A 21778-nucleotide genomic window follows, 5' to 3' on the forward strand; every position below is an offset into this window, starting at 1 on the left:
GTCTTACTTAGACACCTAAATCTTCAAAAAGAATCTCCCGATCCACATCGTATTTGTCTCATATTGACACCAAGACAAGCACCATCATCATCATAAGTATAGCGTGTTTTTTAAGTGCACAGCACTTTATGGGCTCTGAGTCTCCGGGTTGGTGCCCTGTAGTTCGAATTATCCCGGGGGAAGTCTGATTGATTGTGGGGTTTAACGCGCCGACGCAACGCAGGCGATGAGGCGCGCCGTAGTGGAGGGCTCCGGATTAATTTTGACCACCTGGGGATCTTTAACGTGCGCCGAAATCTCGTACACACGGGCGTTTTTGCTTTTCGCCTCCATCAGAAAAGCGACCGCCGCGGCCGGGAATCGAACCCGCGACCTCGTGTTCAGCAGCGCAACGCCTTAGCCACTGAGCCACCGCGGCGGGTGCCCGGGGGAAGTCTAGCCGCGTCCGAACTATCTTGAGTTATTAAGGCGAATATTTCAGCCTCTCACACATGTCGTCGATAGTCGGCCCAAAACGCACTGCAAGAAAGCCGACTTTCTGTGACGATGATGATGACCGTGGGGAAGGGAACAAAAATGAAAACTCTCTTCGTGATCGGAATATAACCTAAGTCACTCACGTTATGAAGTCGACGCCTGTCCGACTGCGCCGTTCTGGCACGGTCGATGCATCTTGGATTAGGAGTGGGCTGCGTGGACGTGCAAAAATTAGACAAAAATGCACCCCTCCATCGAACGACAACGCTGGTTGAACGCTAGGGAAATCCACGGGAGGTCCGTATCAGTAAAGCAATGGACAGCACAATCGCTGCGCAGAAAACCGTCCGGATACGAAACAGGTGCTCGATTCTGGGTTGGTTCGTTCACTGTCGAACTTTGAATTTGGAACGCTTCGCGTTCCGCCATGGGTATCCGATCGACACAGAGGGGTGCTTGATTTTATGCATAGACTTCTATGGTGAGTTGACGGACAAAATCGTACAGTTGGAATCATCCGTGAATTTCATTAATGAAGTTCGAATTAGGGAGCTTATATGTGCCTTCCAACGGGCAAAATATTCGTGATCGCATGGGCGTAACAACGTGTGGGTTCGAGATAGTTGGTACTCCATGATCAACACTATGATCAACACCTTTCCTTCTCCTACACGCCCTTCGTCTGAATTTCTTTCTTTTAGATGGGTTAAGAATGTGGGTGTCTCGCCAATTCTATTGTAAGTTATGGACAAATAAAACGCGAACACAAAAATATTAACTAAAACACAAATAGCGAGATTCCTTTCCGTGCAAGTGAAATTGTCGCGTGGCTCTATTACATCAACAAAGACTGAAAATGTGTCTTTACATATACACAATTAGGGAGCCATTATTTAATCTCCACTATCCATATTCCTTGATTTTGACTTGTCTGGTTCATATTTTCATGTTCTCATTCAATTTGTTCATGACTTTAAGCTGAATGCACGAAGGTTTGTAACGGAGATTTTGGCGAACATACAACAGCAAATGCTAAACAGCAGTAGTTTCGTAGTAATTCACTATGACCTGCCACATGGAATGCACTCCCTCAGGCTTCAGGGGCTGCCACGGTGGCTTCAGTAAAATTTACTTATTGTGCAACAAAGGCGATACCGCATAACTGAACAAAACGTGACAGATCAGAAAGGGGCGCCACACGCCATGAGCAGTCGCTCGTTTTAAAAGCAGGAAACGCTCGAGGAAAAAGCGGGAGTTCAACATTCTGGGTCATCAACATCATGCGCTAGTCACCCCGTCGTTCTGGCTGATGGCTGGATCTGCAAAGGATCCTTAAAAATGCTACGTCTGTTAAATCTTTGTCTTCATTTTGGTGTTTTACAAGTAGCGACGTTTTTATAGTGTCCGTAAATTACAATACTGGTTGAAAAATAAAAATTGCGGTCGCAACAAGAAATTACCTAAATAAAAAATTCCCCGCATTTCCCCGAGGGGAAGAATGTGAAAGTGCGAATGCACGAGTTGAATTTGCGCGGTTCGGTAATGTTCGCGAAAGAGAGATCACACACACACACACAACTACAAAGAAAGAAAGATGCATTTATTCACAGACACCTATTTGTGTTGTCGTTGTACTTGATTGCTAGAGCGGATCTCAGCTTTGAAATTTCGTGTCAGTACTCCTTTAAGCGGGTGCATTAGCCCTTCTCACGCCCGATTCCTGGCCAATCCCCCACGTGGGTATGTGCCATGTCAGCGGCCAGGCAGCGCGCGCCCATCTCCCCCCGTTGCCAAGGAAGACGAGGAGATTCCTGGCCAATCCCCCACGTGGGTATGTGATGCGGACATCGCCGGTGGACGCAGGTTCAGGGTCGCTTAAGAAGTGCATTGCACTTAAAAATGGCCGCGTGTCTGCTCCTTTCGTTGCTAATGTCGACGAAAGACGATAGTCGACTGGCGCCCCTGCCAACTAAATGTCTGTCTTCTGTTTTCCGCTCACTCCTCATGCTGTTCCCCTCTCGTCTGGCTCCTCACAAGATAAATACGCTAGATGTTTGCTCAAGTCAGTTTAAATTTACCGCGTTCCATTGCTCCAAGTCGGGTGCTTCGATGCCATCGCTGCCGTACGGTGAAGGCGCCGCGTGAATCGAGGCACCCTACTACAACGTTTATAGAACCGCGTTGGCCATACTCCACGTGCATTCCAAAGCTGAAAGCGGAACCTACCTAGTGGAACCTTTAGTTGCTGGTGCCGTATGATTTTTTTAAATGCCGCCAGGTAGCGCGGGCAACATCAGGCGACGGTTTCTGCAGTTGATGTAGTATTGATTTGCTATCGCAAGAACCAAGCACGCTTAATTTTTTAAAATAAACGAACACTGCAAATATCAATTATGTATTGATTTTCTGCGTTATATTTGCGTAATGTCTTGTTCTTGTTCAACAATGTTGACAAGTATGGACATCGCACCGGGCTTAGACGTTTAGATTTGGCTGTGAGTATACAAGACCGTTGCGCCGTTTTCGTTTCTCTTTGACCGGGTGTCTGAATCAAGTGACAGTTAGGCAGAGCGACATACAGACAGAACAAAATATCTGCATTCAAGTAGCCCAAGAACGACTATCGTCTGTAATTAAAACAACATTTCTACATTCTGGGTCATCAAATTCATACGCCCGTCACCCCGTCGTCCTGACTGATGGCTGGATCCGCAAGGGAGGGTTAAAAAGGCAACGTTTGTTAAATCTTTGTCTTCAGTTTAATGTTTTACAAGTAGCGAAGTTGTTATAGAGTCGATAAATTACAATCGTGGTTGAAAAATAAAACTAGCGATCGCAACAAGAAATTACCTAAATAAAAAAATACGGGCGTGGTTTATAACTTTTCAAGAATACTAAGGCGAAACTGTAGTTGGAGCTGCTGTAGATCCGCTGTGAAACTTCTTTTAGAACTTTCACGTTGTCCTGGTCTGGCCGCCACCGCAGATATTCATCTCCACACCCGCTTCGTCGACGACGGTTGAAAGGACCGCCACTGCGGGCTTCCCTAGCGTCTCCCGCATTCTACCCGCGTTGACGTGCTATCGCTGTCTTCCCAGCCCGCGACTAGGGCTTGCTGCGTCCTCACCCCCCAGTGATGTGGAATGAAGTTATCAGCATAGAGTTAAGAAACTCTATGGTTATCAGGCCACGCGACGAAGCATACTACACTCGGCAACAAGTTAAGAACGGCAACAGCTCACGTACGGTATCACTCCGCCTAAGCGACGGACCCGGATGTGAAAGGACGCGCGCGTTTTGACAGAAGATTGCTATGAACGTGTGATATCGTGTGCCTTTCTTTGTCGTAGTTTCTTTGTCGTCGCTGCAGTAGTTTATAAGCATATTAAGTTAAAAAAATCACGAAGACGGCTCGTGCTATGTTTCCCGGCCGCGGCGGCGGCTTTTCTGATTGAGGCGAAAGGCGAAAACACCCGGGGGGTTCGCGATTTCGGCGCACGTTAAAGATCGCCAGGGGGTCAAAATCAATCCGGAGCCCTCCACTACGGCGCGCCTCATAGCCTGCGTAGCGTCGGCGCGTTAAACCTCATAGTCAAATCAAAACCGCACCCACGCCGCGCGCGCACGCACACGCACACACACGCGCGCACGCACCACATACTCGCAGACGCACACACGCATGTACACCATCGCCCCTGTATTTTTACAATGACAAACGCATCGCGCGCTTCCCAATGGGAGTGAGTGGTACTCCTGCAGTGCCCACATGTCGCGAGGTGGGGCCCCGAGCTGAATCGGGATCACGCAACCGTAACTGACTTCGAGAGCGGCTTGTGCTTGGTTGCCAAGGCAACCGATGTTTGAGATTGTCAAAGAAATGGCGCTCGCGCCAGCGCTAGAAAGCTCAGAGCCGCGGCGGAGCATGTTTTGCCAACGTTGCCGCTCTCCACCACGCGTCGCCCCAAGCTGAACTGGTCACATGATTGAAGCGCTGGGTAGGCTACCGATTGGGGGAGAGTGGCCGGAGTAGAAAGAGAGGGCTTGCTTGCCCGGTCCGGGCTGATGCGTTTGGCATTGTAAAAATACAGGAGGCGACGTGTACACGCAGACGCACACGCACACGCGCACGCGCACGCACGAGCGCACGCGGGCGATTTGCTCGCCGCAGCAGATACGCCTTCAATCTCTGCTTTGCACTTGCGGCTTTTTAAAGTTGCTGTTGAATGCGTTTACTGCTTCAACTGAAGGAAAAGAAGGCAAGAGCCGCTACACCGTTGTAATGACGTAATTAGAGCGCGCGAAGTAAGCCGGGACCGGGAAAGCGAGAAAATTTGCTTGAGCAAGTTTCTAAGTTACCTGACGGCCATAGAGCAGTAATTTCTGGCATAGGTATTTTGTGACCTCCTATTCTAAGTACCGGGCGTGTGTGTTGATTAAGTTATGAAAACATTTATGATTTGAAAAAGAGAAAAAAAAAACAGTGTTAGAGGGTCCTTTAATTAACGAGTCAGAAAGAGATTGAATGGGCTCTAGTCCTTCTAAACATTGTTGCATAATGGTAGGCAATTACTATAATGTTTAGTGTCATTTATGCCAGTGGTTCTCAGTCATGAGTGTGCCGAGGACCCCTTTGGCGCTTGCGAGGGTGATGGAGGACCCCACGGGAGTGGTGCAGCCAGAAATATTTTTCGGGGAATGGGGGAGGGGGGGATTACGCCACCGGTAAAAGAAATCTAAAGAGGTCTGAGTAATTTTTTTATCCTTGTTATTTAAATTTTCGTTTTTGCGTATTAATACATCGATTCGGAGTATAAATATGAACGAAAAAGACTGAAAGAGGGAGATGCAGTGATTAGAAAATTTCAGACGGTGTTCTGAACCGATGAACCCCTCCCCACGGCTACGCCCCTGCCCCACGGTGGACTATGTTGATCATGTCATAATGTTAAACGACCTGTACTTGCAACTAGGGTCGCCAACATACTCATTCAATGCAGACAAACGAATGTAATTAACCAAAGGACGTTTATTAGGGGCGAACTTGCGCCCAAAACATGACAAAAAGAACCAGCGTGCACGCGTTCACGTTGCGAAGCACTGCCCAATTGCGCCCGCGTGATAGTCCTCTTTTTTTTCTTCTCCTAGACATCACAGCACGTGCTCACGCGACCCCCTTTGCCTCAGGGTGCTCGCCATCCCGCTGCGAGGCTAGGAGGGCACGCGCTGGTGCGACTCGTATTGCGCCAGTCCATGTGTCAATATTGCCCAAGAATTTGCTCTTGCAGCCAAGAGTCACCCAGCGTTTTGTGAGTCTGGCTTTTCCGCATGGTTGGCCTATTATGCACAAAGCCAACATTAAACCATGGACTAAGCGAAGGCATTTAGCGTACAAGTCATGCAGCGAAGCCACCTTCTCGCCTTTCCAGCAAGGGTTAGTAAAAAGAAGAAATGAATGTGGTGTGCGGGTTTTTTGATCCAATAAAGTCGATTTCTTTCTTCTTCTGGTAAAGCATCGAGGAGATCTTCGTGGACCCCCTGGGGTCCGCAGACCACAATTTGAGAACCACTGATTTAAGCAACGACTAATAAAAGGCGGCATAGAGAAGCATTCATCTCGCGCGAACAAGGCGCCCTCGTTCATTCGCCACGTAAGTTTGAACACAGCCGAGAATACGAGTGTATGCCGTGTAGGCCATCCTTTAGCAGGTAACGATTACTTATTTACTCGAACTGCTAAGCTACCGGTACGTCGATAGATGCTATCTGATAACAAATAGGGCGCTTGCGCATTTCATTCTGTTGTTCATTTAGATCGCAAAAGGGCCCTCTTTCGGAACGAGCCGTCATTCTCTGAACAGCGCATATAGCCGTCACAGATCGGTGCTCCGGCGCCTGTAATGCAAATGGCGGTTGCGTGTCCGCAAATGTACGCAGATATATGGGGCCCCCTAAAAGAGGGATATGAACCTTTTGGGGTCGTCGTGATGTACAGAGTTCGTACTTTCATTCGCCTTTATTACCGGGCCATAAAGAAGAACAACTGGGACACGGCGGTGACGAAACGGAGATTACGTCGTCTTCGCTAGCATGGACCGGGAACGCTACAGAAACTCTGACGCAGCCACGTAGGGTTGCTGATCCACCCATTCGAAGTTTTGCTTACCGCGAATCATTCACTCTCTCTCCACTCACGCAAATATCTGACCTCGCAACGACTTGGTAATTGGCTACAGCCAAAACTGGGCCAAGCGAAGTGCTATAGCTGCCGGCGAAGAATGTGGTTGTCTGACGTCAGAGGCGTTCACCAATAGCTGAGGCGGAACCCGATTCAGCTGCGGCGCTCGGTCAACTTACGAAAGAAAATTTATACGCACTGGGTCACACAATGACTGAGTAGCGAACTTCTTTTTTGGTTGGTCAAGATGAAGACGCACCTGTATATAGGGTGAGGACAACGGATACATATCTACTCTATTTCTGAGGGAGTACACGCGGGACGAAAATTACATCTGACATGAATACTTACGCAGTCTACGAACACGTAATTTTTTAGGCTTAATGAGCGTACGACGACCTTTGCATTGACGATTGCTGTTTTTAGCGACGCCGACTCGGCCATCCGTAACGAATCGACACTGGCTGCTACGAAACTGCGGCGTACAGCTGAAACAAAGATGGCGCCGCAGGGGCCCGAGAGGCTAACGTCCGCGATGTCACGCCCACTCATGGTTGGCACTGGCTGCCATTTTGCGTGAACCAGGGAACATAAGCAGGTGATATAGGGGAAATTCGAAGGGTAGAGCCAAAGGCAGTAGGGCCAGTTGGCGCTGTGGTCGTTTGATTTGTGACGTGTGTTTGTTCTGCTGGAGCCGAAAGAACATGAACTACTTTAAGCGTAAGTAATCTACTACTTTTATTCATGAGCTTAACAGCTTTAACAATGGTTGCCTTCTTGTTATTTGAAGGTTAATGTTATGGTTTTCTATGTTTTGGAGTTTTGTTTAAACGACACACGCTAATGGGCCTCAAAAGTGTTCGAATTTCGAACTACACCACGTTCTGAACTATGTGTGCCGGTTGGCTATCCATGATATATCTTTTATGGCTTCTACCGAAGTCGCGTGATACCAATAGACCCAAAAGTACTACAGATTAGGTCTTGAGTACATGTTTTTATTTCTGAAAAACTAGGATTACTCAACGAAAAACAAAAGCGAGCTGAGAGTACCTAATCGGAAACTCTTCACTACAGGCTGCTTCAAAAGCTGCGCATTTTCATCGCGTCTGAAATTGCTACTCCCAAAATTGCATTCTGAAGTTATTGTAATTGCGGACCCCGTAGTCGAGCAGTTCATGCCATTTGCGTGCCCTAGGGAAATCTATTTTTTCTTGTCTAGAAAAAAAAAAAAAACACCGACAGAGTGGCTGTTTAAAAAAAAACATAAAAAAAACTTGTGTGTTAATTTGAAACCCTTCTTTGAGAGGAATGTGAATTTCGTTTTTACCCCAAACAAGCACGTACTCATTTGGTTTGAAAGTTTAACATTTGATGTGTTTACTATTCTGTTTTTGATAAGACCGTGTATGTAAGACTAGCATTAAATTTTCTTTCAGGGACGAACAACATGACGCATCACACCATTCGTTGTCGGCGACGTCACCAACAATCGCACCACGCGGCACAGAATAAGTGCTCGCTCATGTTGAAACACTTTTCAGTATATTGGCTTCTGTGGCGGGTGTGTGGCTGCCTGTTTATCCAAAACTTCCGGGACCAGTCGCTTAGAACAGCTAGAGCGAAGTTTGCTACCGTTTACATCTTGTGCCCTGTTATGTGGACTTCATTAGCCCTTGTATTCGAAGCGGCGTTTATAATAGGAAAGGCCTTCTTGGTTTCTGACTCAATTCATTCTTTCACGAAGTCGCTCCTATTCATTACTCAAAGCATCTTGAACGTGAAAATCTTCCTCACTTTCTTCTGCATGGTGCTGGGGTGTAGGAAAATCCTGGAGTTCCACCGGGAGTCGGCTTTGTACGAACGCTCAACATCCTTCGTTCCTTGTGAGGATGCTGAAGCTCGGCGTCGTAGGTTCCTGGCTTATATACGAAGATTCGCGGCATTAGTATCTTTGGCTGCCACTCACGGCCTCGGCACTCAGTTTTACGGCAGAGATCTCATGTTGACTTACGGAAAGGATTGGACCGTCTTTTTTAGGATTTGCGGCGCGCTGTCTCTATTAGTGTTCCTCGTCTACGACTCTCTAATGTACATATACCTGAGTCATTCCTCGGACATTCTGACGGAATATTTGCGTGCACAGCTGTTTACGCTGCAAGACGTGTGCAGAAACCGCAGACATGTTGAAACCAGTCAACAAGCATGGCGAATCGTCGAGCAGGTTAGGCTTAACGTGTACAGGATCTTGGCCCTGAAGAAGTCCATGAACTGCATCTGGCACCCGGCGCTGGTCATTTCAACGGGAAGTCTGATTCTTCTGCAATGCATGATACTGCAAGCGGTCTTCAACGGTGGATTCGGGCAGCCAGAGCTGTGGATCATTGCTAGTTACTGCGCGTACTTCTTGATAAGTTTTGTGGACCTCGCAACAGTGAGCCACACATTGATGGATCAGGTAAGCTCCTCTGGGGTCTTTTAGATGGGCACTGCTATCGGTGGATGTGTACTAACACGCTGGTTTTTCAACAGAGCGTTAACATTTTGATTTTCTTTTGTATCACGGGGCTCCTCAACTGCGGTGTCTTTCCTTTTACAGAAAGTTTTAGGGTGCACCAGGGTTTATGGATAAGCACATCCATCGATACCTTGCAATGCTCTTTATATTTATTTCCAATTATTTAGTGTGCTTAACTAATTTTGTTCCCTTGTGTTGTCTCCGTGCGTACTGTACGCGCGATGCCCGCATTGTTTTGTAGTGTCCTTTATTCTTTCACGCTGTGCTGTAGTGTGCTTGTCTTATAAAGGTATCGACACCTCTGTTTACACAGCGAGCTCTAAACTACGCCTAGCACATCAGTACAAAAAATATCTGCATCTTGTCTTAACTATTCGTATTCGCGATCAGTCACTAGAGTTTAAAAGCATTTCTACAGTTGGCTTCAAAATGCAATCGCACGCCGCATCACTGCTAACAGCCACTGCTCTGCGCAGAACCGACTACAGTTAAACCTGGATGTAACGAACCTCTTTGTAACGAATTTCCGGATTTAACGAATTTTTCGATTTCCCAATTACTAGCCCCATTGAAACCCATGTGTTTGCGACCTTTATGTAACGTAGGCGTTGCGACGGTTAACTTTGATATAGCGAATTCACTACGCTGATGAGCCATCGTTTTTTGCACTTTTTCCGAAAAATTCGGCGGAGTAAGCGCACTAATTTAGCGAACTTCTCCCGCGCCGCAAACTTCTGTGCGTTTGCAGCGTGAGTGCGATGTCCATGAGGCGCTAGGCCTGCCTGTTGACGTATAGTCGCGCGTCTCCACTGCTATTTGTGGTGTTGGTTCGTCGGTGATGAGTTCTGGTGCCAGGAGACAAAGCTTTGTCTTTTCAAGACAAGCTCGCAATTTTAGGTGCTGTCTCCGCTGGCGAGAAAGAAGAACGTCGCCGCCCGGTACAGTGTCCCAGCTAGTGCCCTCTCAACCATTTTGAGTGCGGCAAAGAGCATCAAGTTCGTGAAAAGGCGCCCTTCCAGCAAAAGATTAGTCCTTAAAGGAGCCACGAAGAGAAAATACAACTTTGTTCAATTTGAAAGAACTAGAATTCTGTATCTCACTCAGCTCCATTACAGCCACAAAACATGTTTTTTAACGAAAAAAAAAAGCAAGAAGTATTTAAAAACTTTCCAATTTACGCCACAGTGACGTGTTATGAGCAAGAATGACGTCATACGGGCGAACAATAAAACATAATTTTCGGTACGTTAACTGCACGTTAGCATTCACGTGATGCGGTGAAATGGAACTACAGGCCCCATTACAGACGTCCACTCGTGTGTCGTCGCGACAGGTCAGTTAGGCGGCCGCCAATCGCACAAACAATTGGTTCCGTGACGTCATAGAAAAGTTGCGGGAAATTGGCTAGGGGGTCGCGACTGCTTCACACGTTTCTTCAATATCTCCGTTATTTGTTCGAGGATTGCGATGATATTGGTATCATTGTTATCGGGACTAAGCAGTCTTTCTAATAAACCCAACTTGTAGTTTGTCTTCATGACTCCTTTAAAATGGGTTAAGGCGCACAAAAGTGTCAAAGGCAACACTGATACTTTAGTTACGTTTGTTAATACGGGGTTACGCGAGCTTGCTTCTTTGGAAAGCCATGCAGTATCTAAGCTCGTGGGAAAACAACGCGTGGAAATCAGGCAGCTTTTCGCTGCGAAATAAATCCTTGAAGGGCGAGTTCACCAAGGTCACTGGTGCCTAGCATTTTGGTTTCGTTTCTGCTGCATTCACGCGAGCCATAATTCGAAACCTGCATGTAACGAAAAACTGGATGTAACGAAAAATTGCGAATTTTTGTCAACTTACTTATATGCATGTTTAACTGTACTCAGCAACAGCAGCTGTTTCTCTCCATTGAAACTCCAACGAGGTGTGGAATTGAATGCATACCTGTAGCTATTAGGCATCATTGTGCGTCACGTGGGTGGCGCATTTAAAGGACGCGCATACAGCTATGGGCACTGTGAGGTTTAAAGGGTTCAAATAACACGCCGACTTCCCGCTCAGCTTATGTCTTGGCCGTTGTGACTTGTAGGTGGAGCGACACAACGCTATGGTCACCCGACCTTTTTGCATTCGACAGTCGGTCGGCTGTTGTACCCCGTCAAAGCTTCGTTAAGGTGATGTTCCACCTGCATGTTGATTCCAACTTTTAAATGGAAGACACTCTCAGACTACGTCGGTTCATGGAAGGAAAAGCGCTACGACGACGAGGACAAGCGAGTACACGGGCCAAAGCGCTTGTACGTGCTTGTCCTCGTCGTCGTAGCGCTTTTCCCACCATGAACATTTACCAACAAGCCCACCTCGCAGTTCTTCTACGTCGGTTCATGACAGCTCCGGCACGGTCTGCAAGAACTTAGATATTAAGTGCAGAGCACTTTAGGGGCTCGCCTTGTCGTCGTAGCTCTCTCGCTGTACCCAAAAAGCCAGAAGGCGTTCCCTCGTCGCGGCGTCCCGCAGAGGCTTCGAATGCCAAGCGTTTTATAGTATAGTCATAAGCGTTCGAAACTCGTGACCGCTGGCGCTTGTCATCCATCTCCCCGTTGTTCAGCGCAAAGAAAACTGCACGTGCACTTGAGGCACGCAGCGCCCGCTTTCATTTAGCTAGAAACGCTCGTTGGGTTGGTTTTTATCATAGTAAGCGAGAAAAAGTGGCAGTGCAACGCGGGAGAAAAAGCAAGCACAGAAAGAAAAGAACTTCCGCTGGCGCAGTTTCAGGCAGGGGGCGCGCGAGCACTGTGAAGGCGGGAAATTTTAATTGCATGGGGTGGTGGCAGTGAGACAGTAACTCCGCTACAGCCCATTATAGCGAATCACTGCTCTGCACTTCCCACAGCTTTCACATTGAGTGTGGAACGGCTGTAAGTTTTTGTAATGTGAGCACATAACGGTATTTTTCACAAAGCTATGTGCGCGTGTGCGTGTGCGTGCGCGTGTAAGTGCGTGTGCCAGACGCACGCAGAGGCTGTGGAAGCGTTTTCAAGGGGGGTGGGGAGACTCAAGTGAATCGATGATAATGATTGGCTTGGGCCGCGCTCTAGAGACTAGAGAACGTTTTTTTTCGTCGTCTGAAATGTATAGTTTCTTTTCAAATAGGTACGCCCTTGCTTTTCAAACTGAATCTTGAACCAAACACCAATTATTTTGAGTAACATCTCTTCTGCCCATTTGAAGCACTCTACGTATTGTAATGACTGAGGTTATTCTTTTTTTGGTTAGGGGTGAGCAATCATACCGTCTGCATGGCACTCGAACTGCATTGTACGCCTTCAGGCGTTATACGACCGACAACAACATAAAGAACAAAATTACGGGAAGGAAATACTTCATTTGTCCTTACAAATTTGTCCTTACTTCATTTATCCTTACTTCATTTGTGCTTACCATTTGTCCTTACAAGGCGACCGGTTTCTGCAGTTGATGTAGTATTTCATTTGCTGTCGCAAAATGCAAGCATCCATAAATTTTGCGAGCAAAATGCAAGTATAAATGCAAGCAAAAATTTTGCGAGCATAAATTTTGCAAAATGTAAGCTCCCGTAAAACAATGTTGACAAGTATGAACATTGACACCGTACTTTTTGGTTTAGAATTGGCTGTGGATATATAAGGCTACTGCGAAGCTTCGGTTTCCCTTTGGCCGGGTGCTTGAATCGAGCAGACAGACCGACATAAAGACAGACCAATATTTCTGCGTTTAAGTAGCCGAAGGAAGACTATCGTCTTTAAAACAATGTCACATTAGTCACCTTGCGTGAATAAATCGCCCTCGTCGTCCCCTCTTTGTTGCTTTTCAGGCCCGAAGGCTCAGGGAGGCGGCGAAATGCGCAGGCAATACCGACGCGCCTGAAGCCTTCAGTTTACAGGCGAGAGAAACTATTCACAAACTTAGCTCCAAACTATCACCTGGTGTTGGATGTGCTGTATGCGTTTTATTTACTTAATGTATTCCCTTAACTGGAACGATAACTTTTTCACATCTAGAGACAGCCGTCGCAGATATTTAAGGGGGCCATGTAAAAATAACATGCAGACATGTTTTATTCGAAAGCTTTCGTGTTTTTTAGTGCCCCTATCGCTTGTCCGGAAGCAAACGATGCTTTATTTACTGAGAAATTATTTAACTTAAGTTAAAATTTTGATTCTCCCGCCAAATCGTGTGTTTTCATGACGTCGGCAATGACATCTCAAAAGCAGGTCTTCAAGATAAACTTTGTGTGCTGCGGAAGTTTGTCACCCGCTAGTCAATTTAGATGGCGCCATCATACTACGGCGGGCCGCTCTGACTTTGCTTTGCTTTTGGCCGTATTTGTTCCTGACTTGTTTTTGTTGAGGGAGAACATAATCGTTTCGTGAAACATGGAGTTCGCTCGACAAATATGGTCACATAAGACACTGTCGCTTACGCCAATCGGCCAGTGTCGGCTGAGACGACCCCAAAGCACCGCAGTGCTGTGCAGCTAAACCAAGCATAGTTCGCGCAGTACCAACAGCAGTACGTATCGGTACTCCTATGTTTATGCGTACTTCCGTAACTTTCACTGTTTACCACACCATTATGACTAGTATAAAAAGAATGCGCCTTAAATATAAGCGCAAATAGCTCGTTCCGCAAGCTTATAAGCCCTACCTACTTTGCGTTTGGTTTTGCCGGCCTCAGCCAATCGCAGAGCTGGCACACATCATAGGTTCTGTTGCGGGAAATGAGCTATGGGATCATAAGGCCATTCCCCTTTTTCCTAATTAGGTAGCTTATGTCAGCGAATTTTACGTTAGAAGTGATGTCAGTAGGATTGTAACGAGGCAATCTTACGAATAAACAAGGCGTATTTTAAGGGTCACTAAATCTCGGGGCGGAGTGGACTCAGCATACGAGTTAATTCGCCGGGACCGTTATCGTACTTATGCAAGTTGTTTTGATAACTCTTTCATTTAGGTTCAATTTCTGCACGACACCATCGACCCCGAGGCAATGTGTATAAGCGGCGGAGATTACTTCCTTGTGAACAATGTGCTTCTGGTCACGGTGAGTGTTATTTTCAATATCGATATCAGATACAGTCACGATTACCCTAACGTACCTGTTTACTTCTTCAATCCACTCCGCAAAGTAAAACAATTTGCCATCATAGTTCTCCGAGTGGCAACCGTGAAATAGCCAGCTAGTGCTGCGGAACACTGTTTTGCCCTTCAATGTATATTTCCCCAGTAATATGTTTTGTGTGCGCAGTGTTTTTGTACAGCGGAACTGTTATAAGCAATCTTTCCGTTTTTACTTTTTGCGTGCGTAGACCGCGAAAAGCCGCTCCCCTCCTCCTCACTTCGGCAAACCCCGTCCATTCGGCTGCCTATTCGCCTCCGGCACTTCATATTTTGAGATAAGGTAGTACATATATCCCCTGGAAAAATGTCTCCCCAGCATTGATTCTTATTTAGAAGTGAAGCGATTATAAAAAGATTAGTGCCGCATTGCGTGTTGTACCGTGAAGCTTGCTCAGAATTCTGCTGAACACTTCCGCAGCCCGACGGCACGGTTTCAGCGGGGTTTTCTAGCCATAACCTACAAAGGGCTCCGCTGGTCGTCCGCTACACAGAGTGGAACGGCACTAAGTTTTTTGCATTTGACCATAGAAAAAGGTGCTGGCGTGAATGCTATGTTTAAAAAAATCATAGTGCACTTTCAGGAAGAAGAACGTGAGATTAAAAAAAAAATACCCTGCGCTGTTTTCACAACTTATTTCTACTTCGGGCCGGATTATTCACACCCACTCGAGCGTCGCAGCAGTTCCTGTTGCGTTGCATTGGATTCCCCGGGGCCCACAATTGGACTTTATTGCTTTCGCATTCACATCTCGTAGGTTTGGTTACGGTCTTCAAAAATGTCTTTGCGACGTCGTCATGTCACGTGAACTGAGCCTACATAACGTGTCTATAAAATTCGGGATTTTCGGGATAAAGAAGTTCGAAGTAAGACTTCTTGGGAGCTCTGTGATCAGCACATTCATAACCGACATCGTTGGCACCATCGGCCTATTTATGTCCACTACTGGAGGGAGGTCTGCAGAGCGCATCAACTGATTTCCAATCAAATCAGATCAAACTCCATACGGCATTTGCGTTACAAAGGCCAGGTGCACAGACAAAAAGCCAAAGGACGACGCGTGACGGGGCCTACAACCTTGATATACCCGTATATAATGCAGAAACAGTGCCTAAAGTACAACAATTTCGACGGACACACCAAGCGTTGTAGAATTAAGCGATTTCGCAGCACGTTTTGTGACCAACAAGGTAAAGAGCACAGCGGTCACAGCATTACAGTTTAGCAGTTCAAGAACTAAGCACAGTGTGATATTTTATTAAAAAAAACAGTACACGGTTGTACAGAGGGCAACAGCCTTGTCTATAACACTCGAGCGGCGTACCGCGGGCTGCACCGGCGACGCCTATCGGTGGCGACGATGTGATACCGGGTTCGAGATAGGGTGCATGTGCGCGTGCGCGGCCACCCTGACATGATCAGCGTGCCTTTGTCGGCGGTTTTGGCCGCCGCTGTTTTAGAGGATGCTTTGACCGCCGGGAGCGCTGTTGGCGGCACCGCAGGAACAATGACGCAGCAGCGACGCGGCGGCGCCCGCGCTGCGCGCGCGTCACGAGCGGTGCCGCCAACAGCGCTCCCGGCGGTCAAACCATCCTCTAGGTCAAAGCATCCTCTGACCAATAACGCCTATGTCGAGTGAACGCAACGAGGTGACTGGTTCATGTTTCAGATGGTCGGCGCTGTCCTCACGTACACCGTGATCCTGGTCCAGTCGAAACACCAACTCGCTGACCGAGTGGACGTTAGCAAATTGGTGGGAAGCCAAAAATAGTCGGGCGTGGAATTATCAGAAAAGGTAAGCGTTATGGTAACTTTGCACTCAAGCAAAAACGAGAAATAGATTCACAAGTTAAAGAAAAAAAAAAAACATTTGATCATCAAATGTTTCTTTCCTTAGCTTGTGCACTCATTTCTCGTTCTTGCTTCTTTTCTATGCGGCATGAAACAGTTTTGTTCTTGCCGCCTTTGGACATGCGCTTGCGTTATGTTTATTGAGGTTTTAAATGCTATACCGTTAATTTGAATGATTTTTAAAATCACAGATTACGAAGCGTGATATCTAAACTGACCACTGCTGCTAGATGGGAAACATGCAGGCGGTTTTTTATTTAATTGAACCGCACTTATTATTAGAGGAGACAAATTTTCGGAAAACTTTGGAAGTCCTGATGCAAATATCATGATTAGCATGCTGTTCTCCCGGACCTGTTGGGTATGCATGGCGTACGGAATTGATAAAGGTGCCAAACAGCAATTTAATGTTGTCTAACCTTCAGTTTCGTTGTAAGCATATTGCCACGAAAAATGGTTTGTTAATGTTACAAATTACCAAAACTCGAGCTCGTTGGTTGATATTCATGTTCATAGCACAAAAAAATCTACCAGCACCTATGTTGTGTTCTTCTATGTGTTATCTTTGCTTTGTGCTGGGCACATGATTTTAATTGTTAATGTTTCGATCATGTTCAGTTTGCAGTCACCAGCCGCATGCTGTTATGCTATGGTGCTGCAGAGTAAAGTGACTTTCTGTTGCTGCATTCCAGATCAAGCGACACTGTTATCGTCCATGCAGTACATTTGGGGAGCACAAAATAAATGAGGAAGGGACGAGGCCGAATGGGATGCCGGATGACTGACAATAGCGAACGTCAAGTTGCCTCACTATACTGCGTCGGCACTTGCCTCCACGCGAATTTATTTTCTGGCACAAGTTCGCTCTACTAAACATTATCAGATGCTGAGACCTTGCGTTATCTTAGTCGCCCTGATTGCATCTCAGCGGAATGTCTTAGCTGTCCCAGAAAGAGGCCGCAATTCTTTTACATGTTTAAATTGTGAGCTTCACTCTGCAATTGTGTACTCAACCCTGCTCTGTCGTAATAATATACGTGGTCTCAAGAGCATTCCAGAGCCACGCAGAAGACGAACGTGGCTTCGAATCACCGCCACCCTCATTCCTCGACCGGCAAGCTTTCTCTCTTACATAAAATGTTGCTGAGGAATTCTCACGCACGACCTGTTCCTACACAATAATCAGTCGCGGCTTAATTGTGATGGTGTGCTTTATCGGTACCTTGAATTGAATACGCCAGTAAAGACTTTTATTAGCCCCACAGATTTTGTCATGTGTTACGAAACAGCTAAAAAGTTCATTGAAATCCAAAGAACCGACAAATGGGCGAGTTGGCACTTATTCATCTTCCCTAACAGCGCGCACACACGAAGCGCTAGTCCTGTCACCCTTCTTTGCCTTAGTCTTCGTGTTTGCGCGCTGTTAGGGAAGAAGAAAGTTCATTGACGCTTTCACTCACGCGCAAGACTTCAATGGCGAAGCTGTTGAAGGTGAGCATTGCCGTACACATAGTTAAGTTACCAGTATCATTGTTTTGCATAGTTGCGGTGCAAGTAATCGTCGTCATACGCATCAAAGAGGAGGTCGCCTTCTTCGCGGCGAGTGGTGAATGCAAAGCCATCATCAGCATTGTAGACTTCCCCCCAGCTCTTCGCCATCGACTCGAGGCAGCTTTGTCGGGATCTGCAAGTCGTCTCGGGAAGGACTGGCACACTTGTAGCCATGTCTCCAATTGTCCATAATGGCTCCTAGAGAATGCGGTGGCCGCGGTGCCCTCTCCCAAACAGGGTGTTTTTTCAACTTTAGCATTAGCGCTGGCGCTTTTTTTTAAATGTGTGGTAGCGCACGGCGACAGCGGTGGAGTGTTTTTTGGCTAAAGCCACTGCGCGAGCCGAAGACTCGGTGGTCGCCGCGAGGCACGCACTCACGAGCGACCGCCATTTTATCGCTACCCCGAAGAGACCACCATCACGATCATCTTGACTCCCGGAGACTCCGGCCTTCCGGGGAATGAAGCGGCCCACGCCACAGCCCGAGCTCTGCACTCCCGGGCATTCTCCACCAATGGCCAAGTGATCCCACCACCCACGAATGCCCGCCCATGAGCTCCAAATTCCCCTCGATAATACATACAACGCCCTTCTGTCTCACTACACCCTTACCCGCCGGGTCTACACCCCTCCGCACTCCACCCTAACCAACCAGCAAGCCATAACCTATCGTCGCCTTCAGACCGGTACCTTTTGCAATCACGTCACCCTCCACCAGATCACACCCACTATCTACCCCCGTCAATGCCAACACTGCAACACCCCACTCACCACATTCCACCTCGTATACTGTTGTGCTCACTCCCCTAGCTCACCCCCCTTCCCCATCCTGGAGCAGTGGGAGACTGAGCTGACCAGCCCGACCCCAGCGCGCCAGAGGACCTGGGTTTCTCGGTCCATCAAGTCGGCCCTGTCAAGAGGCATCCTGGACTAGGGACGCTTCACCACCACCCTTTTCCCTTTTCCTTTTGCTCTAATTAACATTTACTACTACTACGACTGGGCTTTTGCCAGTTTCCTTTTTTTGCTGAAGCCCTGCGCGTGCCGAGGACGCTCGGAAGTAGCCACGAAGCACGCACTCACGAGCACTCGGCATTTTCTTGGTATTTTTTCCTGCAAAGGCGAAATTACAGCTTGTACAATAGTGGGAATATACAAAACCAGTGGGAACAGACGCTGCACAGCGAAAGAGACCACAAGGACAACCACTGGTTTTCAACGCAAGAGCTCCGAGGGCACCGCTGCCTAAAAACCAGTGGTAGCCCTTGTGGTGTCTTTCTGTGTGCAGCGCCCGTTCCCTATGGTTTTGTATATTTACCAACCTTGAACCAACAAGCACAGCTGTTCACGTTACAAAGCAGGCCTGATAGAAATTATTGTTGCCCGAGCAGGCTTAAGGTTTGTAGCAATCATGGTGATTTAAGAAGCAGAGGTGTCTTCATAAGTTTGGGGGAAGTATGTGTAAAGCTAAGGGAAACAGCTCTCTGCAGTTGCCCCGGTGTCTGAGCAACGCCATTTTTAAGCAATAAAGAAGAAGACACCTTTATGTTTTGCCAAAAACATCATCAATCATCATCAACGACAAGCGCGTTGTAGGAACAACTGTCGTGAACACTATCCGGACTTTCCGTGGTCAGTACACTGTACAACAGATGAAGTTCAACACGAATAGTGCTTAGTATATTAGTGTAATCACTTACCATTTCTGGCGGTGGGGGTGAAGCCTCACCCGCTCACCCTGCCAAAGCACCTTGGTAGCCAAAACAAAATTCGCACCTGAACAAAAGGACGAGGAATAAAGGATCCCCCGGATACACGTCCCACCTTATAATATGTCGTAAGTTGCCGCAAACGCTCGGTTCTTCTCAGCCAATCCAAAAAGGAAGGTTATGGGACAAGCGCTACAAAATATCACTTCTGATTGGTCAATTCCAAAAAAAAAGGTCCAAGGACGCGGGTTCGATACCAGCCGCCGTGGCTGCTTTTTTTGATGGAGGCGAGAAATGAAAACGGCCGCGTGTGTAGATTAGGACGCGTTGAAGGTTTTCAGGGGGTCAAAATTAATCAGGAGCCCTCCATTATTGCGTACCTCATATCCCAGATGTAGCTTCGGTGCGTTAAACCCCACAATCAGTGAATCACAAGAAAGACCCGCCGCGGTGGCTCAGTGGCTAAGGCGTTGCGCTGCTTAGCACGAGGTCGCGGGTTCAATTCCCGGCCGCGGCGGCCGCTTTTCTGATGGAGGCGAAAAGCAAAAACGCTCGTGTGTACGAGATCTCGGCGCACGTTAAAGATCCCCAAGTGGTCGAAATTAATCCGGAGCCTTACACTACGGCGCGCCTCATCGCCTGCGTTGCGTCGGCGCGTTAAACCCTACAATCAATCGAATCACAAGAAAGGCCATGACGAAACAGCGTCTAAACATTTACTAAGGCTTACTGTTTCGGCGACGTCGTGCACTGGAAACGGAACGCCTTGAATCAAGGTCAAGGCCACGAAGGAGGAGCAGCGCCGACGGAGACAAGCTCACGATACGCTGAGGCGATTACGAAATTAACCTGCTAATTGGGAGTCTACGAGCGATGTTGGGCTATAAGATGATAATGCACATTTAGCTGGTGCTAGAAATGCACGCTGTTGACTAGGTGCTTTGCCGAGTTGGCTGAATGAGACGTTTCACGTGGACAACTCACAACTGCTATCTGTATGCCATAAATTTTTATTTTGATGCGTCGGCTAGCGTTATTAAATCAGTAGAGATTTAAAAATGGGGGGAATTTCCTTTCCGCTGCCGGAATGAGTAACACTTTATTATCAGTTTTACATTCACAATAATCGACATCTGTATTTCGATGTCGAATAAACTTGACTTGACTTGACTTGACTCCGTTTGCACTGGCGGGTTCTCGCAGACAACGTGGGTGTGACTTCTTTTTAAGAGGCCCCGTTGACGCTTTCACTGGTTTGAACAAGTATCACTGAGTACGTGATAACGGCACCAGCAAGCTGTAAATAAGCAGAGAAACGTTATTTTATTTTGGTACGAAATGATTGTACTTCCCACAAACTGAAACAAAAAAACACAGCCCCCCACCCTGCCTTCCTCCCGGTTCCTCCGTGTATTAATGCGTTGCTATTCCATCGTTTACAGATTAAGTTGCTTAGACTACTTTGAAATCGTGCCTTTCTGAAAATGTTTTGCTATATGGCCGTGCATATCCGTACGAAGAGGAGATGGACCAGCCAAATACTTCGACGTTAACGGCTCCTGGCAAATTACCATTAAACAAACCACCATAATCGATTTATTTCTTAAGGTTTTCCAAGAATTGCTTCTGGACGCCATGCTGGAATTATACAAAAGAAATGCTAGACTTGATGCCTGAGTCGAAGCCGTAGCCGAAGCCGAAGTGACTGATAAAGCAAGTTTAGCTCAAGGTGAAGCAGGTCAAGACGTTACTTGCTCAACTGCACTTGCTGAAGATAAAAAAATAGATGGTGAACCGGCTTTATTCAAGTAATCTCGAATGCGCTCCTCCAGAAATAAACGCATGGGAGGCTGCGATGCTTAATAACCGAATGACCAAGATCACTGAAAAAGATTATGACAAATTTGCAATACCGATAACGCCGGGTCGAAGATTTTATGATAATATAGTTGCGTGAAGTTTGTTCCTGGGGTTAAACTGAATGCATGTAGAAGAACTTTTACACTTTAGTGACCTTTGCTTCTCAGCGCAGTTTTAGTAGGGTTTAAATAAAAAAAAACTTCGAGGACACGTAAGCAGTTCTTGCGAGTTGTTATTACTAGGCTCCCTAGTTATTACTAAAGCATTGAGCGCCGCGCAAGCACCCAAGTCCACTGGTGACTACTGCGCCGCATGACGAGAGGGGCAGAAGTGGCCCGAACGCGCAAAATTCAAACCGACTCAACCGGAGGTGTTATAAAAGGGATCGGCAGCCGAGGGGCAGCCGTCGCCGTCGCAGCGGGCAAATCTCAAGGATTGCTGGACTAAGGACCCCACCGCTCTGTGATGATTATAATGAACGCTTAT

General features: G+C 47.1%; 1 long non-coding RNA gene across 1 annotated transcript; it reads left to right on the forward strand.

Annotated features, from left to right (window-relative positions):
• The first annotated feature begins 14154 nt into the window (after positions 1-14154).
• LOC144141745 (uncharacterized) lies at positions 14155-17425 on the forward strand. The gene is made up of 3 exons (XR_013316685.1): positions 14155-14246; positions 15991-16116; positions 16865-17425. It is a non-coding gene; the product is annotated as an uncharacterized LOC144141745 (long non-coding RNA).
• Positions 17426-21778: the final 4353 nt, after the last annotated feature.

This window comes from Haemaphysalis longicornis, unplaced genomic scaffold (assembly GCF_048455015.1).
Source record: "Haemaphysalis longicornis isolate Haplotype H1 unplaced genomic scaffold, Haemaphysalis longicornis Haplotype H1 scaffold_6, whole genome shotgun sequence".
Lineage (NCBI taxonomy): Eukaryota > Metazoa > Arthropoda > Arachnida > Ixodida > Ixodidae > Haemaphysalis > Haemaphysalis longicornis.